The following is a 15,851-nucleotide window of genomic DNA, read 5'->3' on the forward strand; positions in this document are numbered from 1 at the left end:
AAATTGTGTGTATTAGAACTAATAACAATCGTCTATGCGAGAAATTGAACAAACAACTGTTTGGCGACCAACCGAATGCGCTACCAGAATGTGCCACAAAGAAAACATGTCAAAATATCAAACCTGTGAAACGAGCAAGACAAAAATTCAATTTTAAAATTCGTATTTGATTGTGTCAAAATTTATAAAAGCTCGTCCCTGGGTGGGCTTGAACCACCAACCTTTCGGTTAACAGCCGAACGCGCTAACGGATTGCACCACAGAGACAACATAACAGGTTTTTTAATCTGTGAAACAAGCATGACACCTAATCATTTGCTGGTTTTTAAAATTGTGTGTATTAAAATTAAAAACAATCGTCTATGCGAGAAATTGAACAAACAACTGTTTGGTGACCTACCGAACGCGCTACCAGAATGTGCCACAAAGAAAACATGTCAGAATATCTAACCTGTGAAACGAGCAAGACAAAAATTCATTTTCAAGTTTCGAATTTGATTGTGTCAAAATTTATAAATGCTCGTCCCTGGGTGGGCTTGAACCACCAACCTTTCGGTTAACAGCCGAACGCGCTAACCGATTGCACCACAGAGACAACATAACAGGTTTTTTAATCTGTGAAACGAGCATGACACCTAATCATTTGCTGGTTTTAAATACTGTGTGTAATGAAATGAAAAACAATCATCTATGGCAGAAATTGAACTATCAACTTTTTGGTTACTAAACGATTGTGCTGCCAGAATGTGCCACAAAGAAAACATGTCTAAATATCTAACTTGTGAAACGAGCAAGACAAAAATTCATTTTCAAGTTTCGAATTTGATTGTGTCAAAATTTATAAATGCTCGTCCCTGGGTGGGCTTGAACCACCAACCTTTCGGTTAACAGCCGAACGCGCTAACCGATTGCGCCACAGAGACAACATAACAGGTTTTTTAATCTGTGAAACGAAGATGACAACTACTTATTTGCTGGTTTTTAATACTGTGCTTACCAAAATTAAAAATAATACTCTATAGAGGAAATTGAACTACCAACTGTTTGGTTACCTAACGAACGCGCTGCCAGAATGTGCCACAAGGAAAACATGTCAAAATATCTAACTTGTGAAATGAGCAAGACAAAAATTCATTTTCAAGTTTCGAATTTGATTGTGTCAAAATTTATAAGTGCTCGTCCCTGGGTGGGCTTGAACCACCAACCTTTCGGTTAACAGCCGAACGCGCTAACCGATTGCACCACAGAGACAACAGAACAGGTTTTTTAATCTGTGAAACGAGCATGACACCTAATCATTTGCTGGTTTTAATACTGCCCGTATTAAAATTAAAAACCATCGTCTTTGACAGAAATTGAACTGCAAACTGTTCGGTTACCAAAGGAACATGCTACAAGATTATGCCACAAAGAAAACATGTCAGAATATCTAACCTGTGAAATGAGCAGGACAAAAATTCATTTTCAAGTTTTGAATTGGATTGTGTCAAAATTTATAAATGCTCGTCCCTGGGTGGGCTTGAACCACCAACCTTTCGGTTAACAGCCGAACGCGCTAACCGATTGCGCCACAGAGACAACATAACAGGTTTTTAAATCTGTGAAACGAGCATGACACCTAATCATTTGCTGGTTTTTAATACTGTGCGATTTAAAATTACAAACAATGGTCTATGGCAGAAATTGAACAAACAACTGTTCGGTTACCAAAGGAACATGCTACAAGAATGTGCCACAAAGAAAACATGTCAAAATATCTAACTTGTGAAACGAGCAAGACAAAAATTCATTTTCAAGTTTCGAATTTGATTGTGTCAAAATTTATAAGTGCTCGTCCCAGGGTAGTCTTGAACCACCAACCTTTCAGTTAACAGCCGAACGCACTAACCGATTGCACCGCAGAGACAACATAACAGGCTTTTTAATCTGTGAAACGAGCATGACACCTAAATATTTGCAGGTTTTTAATACTGCGCTTACTAAAATTAAAAACAATTATCTTTGGCAAAAATTGAACTACCAACTGGTTGGTTACCAAACAAACGTGCTGCCAGAATGTGTCACAAAAAAAACATGTCAAAATATCAAACCTGTGAAACGAGCAAGACAAAAATTCATTTTTAAGTTTCAAATTTGATTGTGTCAAAATTTATAAATGCTCGTCCCTGGGTGGGCTTGAACCACCAACTTTTCGGTTAACAGCCAAATGCGGTAACCGATTGCACCACAGAGACAACATAACAGGCTTTTTAATCTGTGAAACGAAGATGACAACTACTTATTTGCTGGTTTTTAATACTGTGCTTACCAAAATTAAAAACAATCATCTACGGCAGAAATTGAACTACCACTTGTTTGGTTACCAAACGAACGCGCTGCCAGAATGTGCCACAAAGAAAACATGTCAGAATATCTAACCTGTGAAACGAGCAAGACAAAAATTCATTTTCATGTTTCGAATTTGATTGTGTCAAAATTTACAAATGCTCGTCCCTGGGTGGGCTTGAACCACCAACCTTTTGGTTAACAGCCGAACGCAGTAACCGATTGCACCACAGAGACAACATGACAGGTTTTTTAATCTGTGAAACGAGCATGACACCTAAATATTTGCTGGTTTTTAATACTGCGCTTACTAAAATTAAAAACAATCATCTATGGCAAAAATTGAAAAACCAACTGGTTGGTTACCAAACGAACGTGCTGCCAGAATGTGTCACAAAAAAAAGATGTCAAAATATCAAACCTGTGAAACGAGCAAAACAAAAATTCATTTTTAAGTTTCGAATTTGATTGTGTCAAAATTTATAAATGCTCGTCCCTGGGTGGGCTTGAACCACCAACTTTTCGGTTAACATCCAAATGCGGTAACCGATTGCACCGCAGAGACAACATAACAGGCTTTTTAATCTGTGAAACGAAGATGACAACTACTTATTTGCTGGTTTTTAATACTGTGCTTACCAAAATTAAAAACAATCATCTATGGAAGAAATTGAACTACCAACTGTTTGGTTACCAAACGAACGCGCTGCCAGAATGTGCCACAAAGAAAACATGTCAAAATATCTAACTTGTGAAACAAGCAAGACAAAAATTCATTTTCAAGTTTCGAATTTGATTGTGTCAAAATTTATAAGTGCTCGTCCCTGGGTGGGCTTGAACCACCAACCTTTCGGTTAACAGCCGAACGCGCTAACCGATTGCACCACAGAGACAACATAACAGGCGTTTTAATCTGTGAAACGAGCATGACACCTAATCATTTGCTGGTTTTTAAAATTGTGTGTATTAAAATTAAAAACAATCGTCTATGCGAGAAATTGAACCAACAACTGTTTAGTGACCAACCGAACATGCTACCAGAATGTGCCACAAAGAAAACATGTCAAAATATCTAACCTGTGAAACGAGCAAAACAAAAAATCATTTTCAAGTTTCGAAATTGATTGTGTCAAAATTTACAAAGGCTCGTCTTTGGGTGGGCTTGAACCACCAACCTTTCGGTTAACAGCCAAACGCGATAACCAATTGCGCCACAGAGACAACATAACAGGTTTTTTAATCTGTGAAACGAGCATGACACCTAACCATTTGCTGGTTTTTAATACTGTGCGATTTAAAATTACAAACAATGGTCTATGGCAGAAACTGAACTAACAACTGTTTGGTTACCAAAGGAACATGCTACAAGAATGTGCCACAAAGATAACATGTCAGAATATCTAACCTGTGAAACAAGCAAGACAAAAATTCATTTTCAAGTTTCGAATTTATTGGTTCAAAATTTACAAGGGCTCGTCCCTGGGTGGGCTTGAACCACCAACTTTTCGGTTAACAGCCAAATGCGATAACCGATTGCACCACAGAGAAAACATATCAGGCTTTTTAATCTGTGAAACGAAGATGACACCTAATTATTTGCTGGTTTTTAATACTACGCTTACTAAAATTAAAAACAATCATCTATGGCAGAAATTGAACTACCAACTGTTTGGTTACCAAACGAACGCGCTGCAAGAATGTGCCACAAAGAAAACATGTCAAAATTCCTAACTTGTGAAACGAGCAAGACAAAAATTCATTTTCAAGTTTCGAATTTGATTGTGTCAAAATTTATAAATGCTCATTCCTGGGCGGGCTTGAACCACCGACCTTTCAGTTAACAGCCGAACGCGCTAACTGATTGCACCACAGAGACAACATAACGGGCTTTTTAATCTGTGAAAAGAGCATGACACGTAATTATTTGCTGGTTTTTAATACTGCGCTTACTAAAATTAAAAACAATCATCTATGGCAGAAATTGAACTACCAACTGTTTGGTTACCAAACGAACGCGCTGCAAGAATGTGCCACAAAGAAAACATGTCAAAATTCCTAACTTGTGAAACGAGCAAGACAAAAATTCATTTTCAAGTTTCGAATTTGATTGTGTCAAAATTTATAAATGCTCATCCCTGGGCGGGCTTGAACCACCGACCTTTCAGTTAACAGCCGAACGCGCTAACTGATTGCACCACAGAGACAACATAACGGGCTTTTTAATCTGTGAAAAGAGCATGACACGTAATTATTTGCTGGTTTTTAATACTGCGCGTATTAAAATTAAAAACCATCGTCTTTAACAGAAATTGAACTACAAACTGTTCGGTTACCAAAGGAACATGCTACAAGATTGTGCCACAAAGATAACATGTCAGAATATCTAACCTGTGAAACGAACAAGACCAAAAATTCATTTTCAAATTTCGAAATTGATTGTATCAAAATTTACAAAGGCTCGTCCCTGGGTGGGCTTAAACCACCAACCTTTCGGTTGACAGCCGAACCCTCTAACCGATTGCACCGCAGATACAACATAATAGGCTTTTGTATCTGTGAAACGAGCGTGACACCTAATCTTTTGCTGGTTTTTAATACTGTGCTTACCAAAATTAAAAACAATCGTCTATGGCAGAAATTGAACTACCAACTGTTTGGTTACCAAACAAACGCACTGCCAGAATGTGTCACAAAGAAAACATGTCAAAATACCAAACCTGTGAAACGAACAAGACAAAAAATTCATTTTCAAATTTCGAAATTGATTGTATCAAAATTTATAAGGGCTCGTCCCTGAGTAGGCTTGAACCACCAACCTTTCGGATAACAGCCGAACGCGCTAACCGATTGTGCCACAGAGACAACATAACAGGCTTTTTAATCTGTGAAACGAGCATGACACCTAATCTTTTGCTGGTTTTTAAAGTTGTGTGTATTAAAATTAAAAACAACCGTCTATGCGAGAAATTGAACCAACAACTGTTTGGTGACCAACCGAACGTGCTACCAGAATGTGCCACAAAGAAAACATGTCAGAATATCTAACCTGTGAAACGAGCAAGACAAAAATTCATTTTCAAGTTTCGAATTTGATTGTGTCAAAATTTATAAATGCTCGTCCCTGGGTGGGCTTGAACCACCAACTTTCGGTTAACAGCCGAACGCACTAACCGATTGCGCCACAGAGACAACATGACAGGTTTTTTAATCTGTGAAACGAGCATGACACCTAAATATTTGCTGGTTTTTAATACTGCGCTTACTAAAATTAAAAACAATCATCTATGGCAGAAATTGAACTACCAACTGTTTGGTTACCAAACGAACGTGCTGCCAGAATGTGTCACAAAAAAAACATGTCCAAATATCAAACCTGTGAAACGAGCAAGACAAAAATTCATTTTTAATTTTCGAATTTGATTGTGTCAAAATTTATAAATGCTCGTCCCTGGGTGGGCTTGAACCACCAACCTTTCGGTTAACAGCCAAATGCGCTAACCGATTGCACCACAGAGACAACATGACAGGCTTTTTAATCAGTGAAACGAGCGTGACACCTAATCATTTGCTGGTTTTTAATACTGTGCGATTTAAAATTAAAAACAATCGTCTATGGCATAAATTGAACTAACAACTGTTCGGTTACCAAAGGAACATGCTACAAGAATGTGCCATGAAGATAACATTTAAAAATATCTAACTTGTGAAATGAACAAGACAAAAAATTCATTTTCAAGTTTCGAAATTGATTGTGTCAAAGTTTGTAAGTGCTCATCTTTGGGTGGGCTTGAACCACCAACCTTTCGGTTAACAGCCGAACGCACTAACCGATTGCGCCACAGAGACAACATAACAGGTTTTTTAATCTGTGAAACGAGCATGACACCTAATCATTTGCTGGTTTTTAAAATTGTGTGTATTAAAATTTAAAACAATCGTCTATGCGAGAAATTGAACCAACAACTGTTTAGTGACCAACCGAACGCGCTACCAGAATGTGCCACAAAGAAAACATGTCAAAATATCTAACCTGTGAAACGAGCAAGACAAAAGTTCATTTTCAAGTTTCGAATTTGATTGTGTCAAAATTTATAAGTGTTCGTCCCTGGGTGGGCTTGAACCACCAACCTTTCGGTTAACAGCCAAATGCGCTAACCGATTGCACCACAGAGACAACATAACAGGCTTTTTAATCAGTGAAACGAGCGTGACACCTAATCATTTGCTGGTTTTTAATACTGTGCGATTTAAAATTAAAAACAATCGTCTATGGCATAAATTGAACTAACAACTGTTCGGTTACCAAAGGAACATGCTACAAGAATGCGCCACAAAGAAAACATGCAAGAGTATCTAACCAGTGAAACGAGCAAGAAAGAAATTCAATTTCAAGTTTCGAATTTGATTGTGTCAGAAATTATAAATGCTCGTCCCTGGGTGGGCTTGAACCACCAACGTTTCGGTTAACAGCCGAACGCGCTAACCGATTGCACCACAGAGACAACATAACAGGATTTTTAATCTGTGAAACGAGCATGACACCTAATCATTTGCTGGTTTATAAAATTGTGTGTATTAAAATTAAAAACAATCGTCTTTGCGAGAAATTGAACCAACAACTGTTTAGTGACTAACCGAACGTGCTACCAGAATGTGCCCCAAAGAAAACATGTCAAAATATCTAACCTGTGAAACGAGCAGGACAAAAATTCATTTTCAATTTTCGAAATTGATTGTGTCAAAATTTACAAAGGCTCGTCCCTGGGTGGGCTTGAACCACCAACCTTTCGGTTAACAGCCAAATGCGATAACCGATTGCACCACAGAGACAACATAACAGGCTTTTTAATCTGTGAAACGAAGATGACAACTACTTATTTGCTGGTTTTTAGTACTGTGCTTACCAAAATTAAAAACAATCATCTATGGCAAAAATTGAACTACCAAGTGTTTGGTTACCAAACGAACGCGCTGCCAGAATGTGCCACAAAAAAAACATGTCAAAATATCTAACTTGTGAAACGAGCAAGACAAAAATTCATTTTCAAGTTTCGAACTTGATTGTGTCAAAATTTATAAGTGCTCGTCCCTGGGTGGGCTTGAACCACCAACCCTTCGGTTAACAGCCAAACGCACTAACCGATTGTGCCACAGAGACAACATAACAGGCTTTTTAATCTGTGAAACGAGCATGACACCTAATCATTTGCTGGTTTTTAATACTGCGCGTATTAAAATTAAAAACCATCGTCTTTGTCAGAAATTGAACTACAAACTGTTCGGTTACCAAAGGAACATGCTACAAGATTGTGCCACAAAGAAAACATATCAGAATATCTAACCTGCGAAACGAGCAAGACAAAAATTCATTTTCAAGTTTCGAAATTGATTGTGTCAAAATTTATAAATGCTCGTCCCTGGGTGGGCTTGAACCACCAACATTTCGGTTAACAGCCAAACGCGCTAACCGATTGCACCACAGAGACAACATAACAGGTTTTTTAATCTGTGAAACGAGCATGACACCTAATCATTTGATGGTTTTTAAAAGTTTGTGTATTAAAATTAAAAACAATCGTCTATGGCAGAAATTGAACTAACAACTGTTTGGTTACGAATGGAACGCGCTACCAGAATGTGCCACAACGAAAACATGTCAAAATATCTAACCTGTGAAACGAGCAAAACAAAAATTCATTTTTAAGTTTCGAATTTGATTGTGTCAAAATTATAAAGGCTCATCCCTGGGTGGGGTTGAACCACCAACCTTTCGGTTAACAGCCAAGTGCACTAACCGATTGCGCCACAGAGACAACATATCAAGCTTTTTAACCTGTGAAACGATGATGACCTTTACTTACTTGCTAGTTTTTAATACTGTGCTTGCTAAAATTAAAAACAATCATCTTTGGCAGAAATTGAACTAACAACTGTTCGGTTACGAATGGAACGTGCTACCGGAATGTGCCACAAAGATAATGTGTCAGAATATCAAACCTGTGAAACCAGCAAGACAAAATCTCATTTTCAAATTTTGAATTGGATTGTATTGAAATTATAAAATCTCATCTATGAGTGGGATTAAACCAGCAACCTTTCGGTTAACAGCTGAACCCTCTAACCGATTGCACCACAGAGACAACATAACAGGTTTTTTAATCGGTGCAACGAGCATGACACTTAATCATTTGCTGGTTTTTAATACTATGTGCATTAAAATTAAAAAAAATTGCCTATGAGAGAAATTGAACCAACAACTGTTTGGTGACCAGCCGAACGTGCTACCAGAATGTGCCACAAGAAAACATATCAAAATATCTAACCTGTGAAACGAGCAAGAACAAAATTCATTTTCAAGTTTCAAAATTGATTGTGTCAAAGTTTATAAGGGCTCGTCTCTTGGTGGGCTTGAACCACCAACCTTTTGGATAACAACCAAACGCACTAACCGATTGCGCCACGGAGACAACATAACAGGCTTTTTAATCTGTGAAATGAGCATGACACCTAATCATTTGCTGGTTTTTAATACTGCGCATAATAAAATTAAAAACAATCGTCTATGGCAGAAATTGAACTAACAACTGTTCGGTTACAAATGGAACGTGCTACCAGAATGTGCCACAAAGATAATGTGTCAGAATATCAAACCTGTAAAACGAGCAAGACAAAATATCATTTTCAAATTTCGAATTTGATTGTGTCAAAAAGTATCAGGGCTCGTGCCAGGGTGGGCTTGAACCACCAACCATTTGGTTAACAGCCAATGTGATAACCGATTGCACCACAGAGACAACATATCAGGCTTTTTAATCTGTGAAACGAGCATGACACCTAATTATTTGCTGGTTTTTAATACTGTGCTTACTAAAATTAAAAACAATCGTCTATGGAGGAAATTGAACTACCAACTGTTTGGTTACCAAACGAACGTGCTACAAGAATGTGCCACAAAGAAAAGATGTCAGAATATCAAACCTGTGAAACGAGCAAGAAAGAAATTCATTTTCAAGTTTCGAACTTGATTGTGTCAAAATTTATAAGGGCTCAATCCTGGGTTGGCTTGAACCACCAACCTTTCGGATAACAGCCGAACGCACTAACTGATTGCACCACGGAGACAACATAACAGGCTTTTTAATCTGTGAAACCAGCATGACACCTAATCATTTGCTGGTTTTTAACACTATGCGTATTAAATTTAAAAACAATCGTCTATGACAGAAATTGAACTACCAACTGTTCGGTTACCAAAGGAACATGCTACAAGAAGGTGCCACAAAGAAAACATGTCAAAGTATCCAACTTGTGAAACGAGCAAAACAAAAGTTCATTTTCAAGTTTCGAATTTGATTGTGTCAAAATTTACAAGGGCTCGACCCGGAGTGGGCTTGAACCACCAACCTTTCGGATAACAGCCGAACGCACTAACCGATTGCACCACAGAGACAACATAACAGGCTTTTTAATCTGTGAACCGAGCATGACACCTAATCATTTGCAGGTTTTTAATACTGAGCGTAGTAAAAATAAAAACAATCGTCTATGGCAGAAATTGAACTACCAACTTTTCGGTTACGAATGGAACGTGCTACCAGAATGTGCCACAAAGATAATGTGTCAGAATATCAAAGTTGTAAAACGAGCAAGACAAAATATCATTTTCAAATTTCGAATTTGATTTTGTCAAAAATTATAAGGGCTCGTCCCTGGGTGGGCTTGAAACATCAACCATTTGGTTAACAGCCGAGTGCGATAACCGATTGCACCACAGAGACAACATAACAGGCTTTTTAATCTGTGAAACGAAGATGACATTTACTTACTTGCTGATTTTTAGTACTGTGCTTACTAAAATTAAAAACAATCGTCTATGACAGAAATTGAACTACCAACTGTTCGGTTACCAAACGAACAAGGTACAAGAATGTGCCAGAAAGAAAACATGTCAGAATATCTAACCTGTGAAACGAGAAAGACAACAATTCAATTTTAAGTTTTGAATTTGATTGTGTCAAAATTTTCAAGGGCTCGTCCCTGAGTAGGCTTGAACCACCAACCTTTCGGATAACAGCCGTGCGCGACAACCGATTGCACCACAGAGACAACATAACAGGCTTTTTATTCTGTGAAACGAAGATGACAACTACTTATTTGCTGGTTTTTAATACTGTACTTACTAAAATTAAAAACAATCGTCTATGACAGAAATTGAACTACCAACTGTTCGGTTACCAAAGGAACATGCTACAAGAATGTACCACAAAGAAAACATGTGAGATTATCTAACCTGGGAAACGAGCAAGAAAGAAATTCATTTTCAAGTTTCGAATTTGATTGTGTCAAAAATTACAAGGGCTCATCCCTGAGTAGGCTTGAACCACCAACCTTTCGGATAACAGCCAAAGGCGCTAACCGATTGCACCACCGAGACAACATTGCAGGCTTTTTAATCTGTGAAACGAGCATGACACCTAATCATTTGCTGGTTTTTAAAGTTGTGTGTATTAAAATTAAAAACAATCGTCTTTGACAGAAGTTGAACTACCAACTGTTCGGTCACCAAAGGAACATGCTACAAGAATGTCCCACAAAGAAAACGTGTCAAAATATCTAACTTGTGAAACGAGCAAGAAAAAAATTCACTTTCAAGTTTTGAATTTGATTGTGTCAAAATTTACAAGGGCTCATCCCTGAGTAGGCTTGAACCACCAACCTTTCGGATAACAGCCAAAGGCGCTAACCGATTGCACCACCGAGACAACATTGCAGGCTTTTTAATCTGTGAAACGAGCATGACACCTAATCATTTGCTGGTTTTTAAAGTTGTGTGTATTAAAATTAAAAACAACCGTCTATGCGAGAAATTGAACCAACAACTGTTTGGTGACCAACCGAACGTGCTACCAGAATGTGCCACAAAGAAAACATGTCAGAATATCTAACCTGTGAAACGAGCAAGACAAAAATTCATTTTCAAGTTTCGAATTTGATTGTGTCAAAATTTATAAATGCTCGTCCCTGGGTGGGCTTGAACCACCAACTTTCGGTTAATAGCCGAACGCACTAACCGATTGCGCCACAGAGACAACATGACAGGTTTTTTAATCTGTGAAACGAGCATGACACCTAAATATTTGCTGGTTTTTAATACTGCGCTTACTAAAATTAAAAACAATCATCTATGGCAGAAATTGAACTACCAACTGTTCGGTTACCAAAGGAACATGCTACAAGAATGTGCCACGAAGATAACATGTAAAAATATCTAACTTGTGAAATGAACAAGGCAAAAAATTCATTTTCAAGTTTCGAAATTGATTGTGTCAAAGTTTATAAGTGCTCATCTTTGGGTGGGCTTGAACCACCAACCTTTCGGTTAACAGCCGAACGCGCTAACCGATTGCACCAGAGAGACAATATAACAGGTTTTTTAATCTGTGAAACGAGCATGACACCTAATCATTTGCTGGTTTTTAAAATTGTGTGTATTAAAATTAATAACAATCGTCTATGCGAGAAATTGAACAAACAACTGTTTGGTGACCAACCGAACGCGCTACCAGAATGTGCCACAAAGAAAACATGTCAAAATATCAAACCTGTGAAACGAGCAAGACAAAAATTCAATTTTAATATTCGAATTTGATTGTGTCAAAATTTATAAAAGCTCGTCCCTGGGTGGGCTTGAACCACCAACCTTTCGGTTAACAGCCGAACGCGCTAACCGATTGCACCACAGAGACAACATAACAGGTTTTTTAATCTGTGAAACGAGCATGACACCTAATCATTTGCTGGTTTTAAATACTGTGTGTAATGAAATTAAAAACAATCATCTATGGCAGAAATTGAACTATCAACTCTTTGGTTACTAAACGATTGTGCTGCCAGAATGTGCCACAAAGAAAACATGTCTAAATATCTAACTTTTGAAACGAGCAAGACAAAAGTTCATTTTCAAGTTTCGAAATTGATTGTGTCAAAATTTATAAATGCTCGTCCTTGGGTGGGCTTGAACCACCAACCTTTCGCTTAACAGCCAAACGCGCTAACCGATTGCACCACAGAGACAACAGAACAGGTTTTTTAATCTGTGAAACGAGCATGACACCTAATCATTTGCTGGTTTTTAATACTGCGCGTATTAAAATTAAAAACCATCGTTTTTGACAGAAATTGAACTACAAACTGTTCGGTTACCAAAGGAACATGCTACAAGATTATGCCACAAAGAAAACATGTCAGAATATCTAACCTGTGAAACGAGCAAGACAAAAATTCATTTTCAAGTTTCGAATTTGATTGTGTCAAAATTTATAAATGCTCGTCCCTGGGTGGGCTTGACCCAACAACCTTTCGGTTAACAGCCGAACGCGCCAACTGATTGCGCCACAGAGACAACATAACAGGTTTTTTGATCTGTGAAACGAGCATGACACCTAATCATTTGCTGGTTTTAAATACTGTGTGTAATGAAATTAAAAACAATCATCTATGGCAGAAATTGAACTATCAACTCTTTGGTTACTAAACGATTGTGCTGCCAGAATGTGCCACAAAGAAAACATGTCTAAATATCTAACTTTTGAAACGAGCAAGACAAAAGTTCATTTTCAAGTTTCGAAACTGATTGTGTCAAAATTTATAAATGCTCGGCCTTGGGTGGGCTTGAACCACCAACCTTTCGGTTAACAGCCAAACGCGCTAACCGATTGCACCACAGAGACAACATAACAGGTTTTTTAATCTGTGAAACGAGCATGACACCTAATCATTTGCTGGTTTTTAATACTGCGCGTATTAAAATTAAAAACCATCGTTTTTGACAGAAATTGAACTACAAACTGTTCGGTTACCAAAGGAACATGCTACAAGATTATGCCACAAAGAAAACATGTCAGAATATCTAACCTGTGAAACGAGCAAGACAAAAATTCATTTTCAAGTTTCGAATTTGATTGTGTCAAAATTTATAAATGCTCGTCCCTGGGTGGGCTTGAACCACCAACCTTTCGGTTAACAGCAGAACGCACTAACCGATTGCACCACAGAGACAACATGACAGGTTTTTTAATCTGTGAAACGAGCATGACACCTAAATATTTGCTGGTTTTTAATACTGCGCTTACTAAAATTAAAAACAATCATCTATGGCAAAAATTGAAAAACCAACTGGTTGGTTACCAAACGAACGTGCTGCCAGAATGTGTCACAAAAAAAACATGTCGAAATATCAAACCTGTGAAACGAGCAAAACAAAAATTCATTTTTAAGTTTCGAATTTGATTGTGTCAAAATTTATAAATGCTCGTCCCTCGGTGGGCTTGAACCACCAACTTTTCGGTTAACATCCAAATGCGGTAACCGATTCCACCACAGAGACAACATAACAGGATTTTCAATCTGTGAAACGAAGATGACAACTACTTATTTGCTGGTTTTTAATACTGTGCTTACCAAAATTAAAAACAATCATCTATGGTAGAAATTGAACTACCAACTAATTGGTTACCAAACGAACGCGCTGCCAGAATGTGCCACAAAGAAAACATGTCAAAATATCTAACTTGTGAAACAAGCAAGACAAAAATTCATTTTCAAGTTTCGAATTTGATTGTGTCAAAATTTATAAGTGCTCATCCCTGGGTGGGCTTGAACCACCAACCTTTCGGTTAACAGCCGAACGCGCTAACCGATTGCGCCACAGAGACAACATAACAGGCGTTTTAATCTGTGAAACGAGCATGACACCTAATCATTTGCTGGTTTTTAAAATTGTGTGTATTAAAATTAAAAACAATCGTCTATGCGAGAACTTGAACCAACAACTGTTTAGTGACCAACCGAACATGCTACCAGAATGTGCCACAAAGAAAACATGTCAAAATATCTAACCTGTGAAACGAGCAAAACAAAAAATCATTTTCAAGTTTCGAAATTGATTGTGTCAAAATTTACAAAGGCTCGTCTCTGGGTGGGCTTGAACCACCAACCTTTCGGTTAACAGCCAAACGCGATAACCAATTGCGCCACAGAGACAACATAACAGGTTTTTTAATCTGTGAAACGAGCATGACACCTAACCATTTGCTGGTTTTTAATACTGTGCGATTATAATTACAAACAATGGTCTATGGCAGAAATTGAACTAACAACTGTTCGGTTACCAAAGGAACATGCTACCAGAATGTGCCACAAAGATAACATGTCAGAATATCTAACCTGTGAAACAAGCAAGACAAAAATTCATTTTCAAGTTTCGAATTTGATTGGTTCAAAATTTACAAGGGCTCGTCCCTGGGTGGGCTTGAACCACCAACTTTTCGGTTAACAGCCAAATGTGGTAACCGTATGCACCACAGAGACAACATAACAGGCTTTTTAATCTGTGAAAAGAGCATGACACCTAATCATTTGCTGGTTTTTAATACTGCGCGTATTAAAATTAAAAACCATCGTCTTTGACAGAAATTGAACTACAAACTGTTCGGTTACCAAAGGAACATGCTACAAGAATGTGCCACGAAGATAACATGTAAAAATATCTAACTTGTGAAATGAACAAGACGAAAAATTCATTTTCGAGTTTCGAAATTGATTGTGTCAAAGTTTATAAGTGCTCATCTTTGGGTGGGCTTGAACCACCAACCTTTCGGTTAACAGCCGAACGCGCTAACCGATTGCACCAGAGAGACAATATAACAGGTTTTTTAATCTGTGAAACGAGCATGACACCTAATCATTTGCTGGTTTTTAAAATTGTGTGTATTAAAATTAATAACAATCGTCTATGCGAGAAATTGAACAAACAACTGTTTGGTGACCAACCGAATGCGCTACCAGAATGTGCCACAAAGAAAACATGTCAAAATATCAAACCTGTGAAACGAGCAAGACAAAAATTCAATTTTAAAATTCGAATTTGATTGTGTCAAAATTTATAAAAGCTCGTCCCTGGGTGGGCTTGAACCACCAACCTTTCGGTTAACAGCCGAACGCGCTAACCGATTGCACCACAGAGACAACATAACAGGTTTTTTAATCTGTGAAACGAGCATGACACCTAATCATTTGCTGGTTTTTAAAATTGTGTGTATTAAAATTATAAACAATCGTCTATGCGAGAAATTGAACAAACAACTGTTTGGTGACCTACCGAACGCGCTACCAGAATGTGCCACAAAGAAAACATGTCAGAATATCTAACCTGTGAAACGAGCAAGACAAAAATTCATTTTCAAGTTTCGAATTGGATTGTGTCAAAATTTATAAATGCTCGTCCCTGGGTGGGCTTGAACCACCAACCTTTCGGTTAACAGCCGAACGCGCTAACCGATTGCACCACAGAGACAACATAACAGGTTTTTTAATCTGTGAAACGAGCATGACACCTAATCATTTGCTGGTTTTAAATACTGTGTGTAATGAAATTAAAAACAATCATCTATGGCAGAAATTGAACTATCAACTCTTTGGTTACTAAACGATTGTGCTGCCAGAATGTGCCACAAAGAAAACATGTC

The 15,851-nt window shown here is 37.8% G+C and overlaps 4 non-coding genes across 4 annotated transcripts; all 4 read right to left on the reverse strand.

Annotated features, from left to right (window-relative positions):
* Positions 1–849: 849 nt before the first annotated feature.
* On the reverse strand, positions 850–923 carry Trnan-guu (transfer RNA asparagine (anticodon GUU)). The gene has a single exon. It is a non-coding gene; the product is annotated as a tRNA-Asn (tRNA).
* A 581-nt stretch (positions 924–1,504) lies between these two features.
* Positions 1,505–1,578, reverse strand: Trnan-guu (transfer RNA asparagine (anticodon GUU)). Its single transcript has one exon. It is a non-coding gene; the product is annotated as a tRNA-Asn (tRNA).
* A 9,763-nt stretch (positions 1,579–11,341) lies between these two features.
* Trnan-auu (transfer RNA asparagine (anticodon AUU)) lies at positions 11,342–11,414 on the reverse strand. Its single transcript has one exon. It is a non-coding gene; the product is annotated as a tRNA-Asn (tRNA).
* Positions 11,415–13,965: 2,551 nt separating this feature from the next.
* Positions 13,966–14,039, reverse strand: Trnan-guu (transfer RNA asparagine (anticodon GUU)). Its single transcript has one exon. It is a non-coding gene; the product is annotated as a tRNA-Asn (tRNA).
* Positions 14,040–15,851: the final 1,812 nt, after the last annotated feature.

Source organism: Watersipora subatra, chromosome 8, assembly GCF_963576615.1.
Source record: "Watersipora subatra chromosome 8, tzWatSuba1.1, whole genome shotgun sequence".
Classification (NCBI taxonomy): Eukaryota; Metazoa; Bryozoa; class Gymnolaemata; order Cheilostomatida; family Watersiporidae; genus Watersipora; species Watersipora subatra.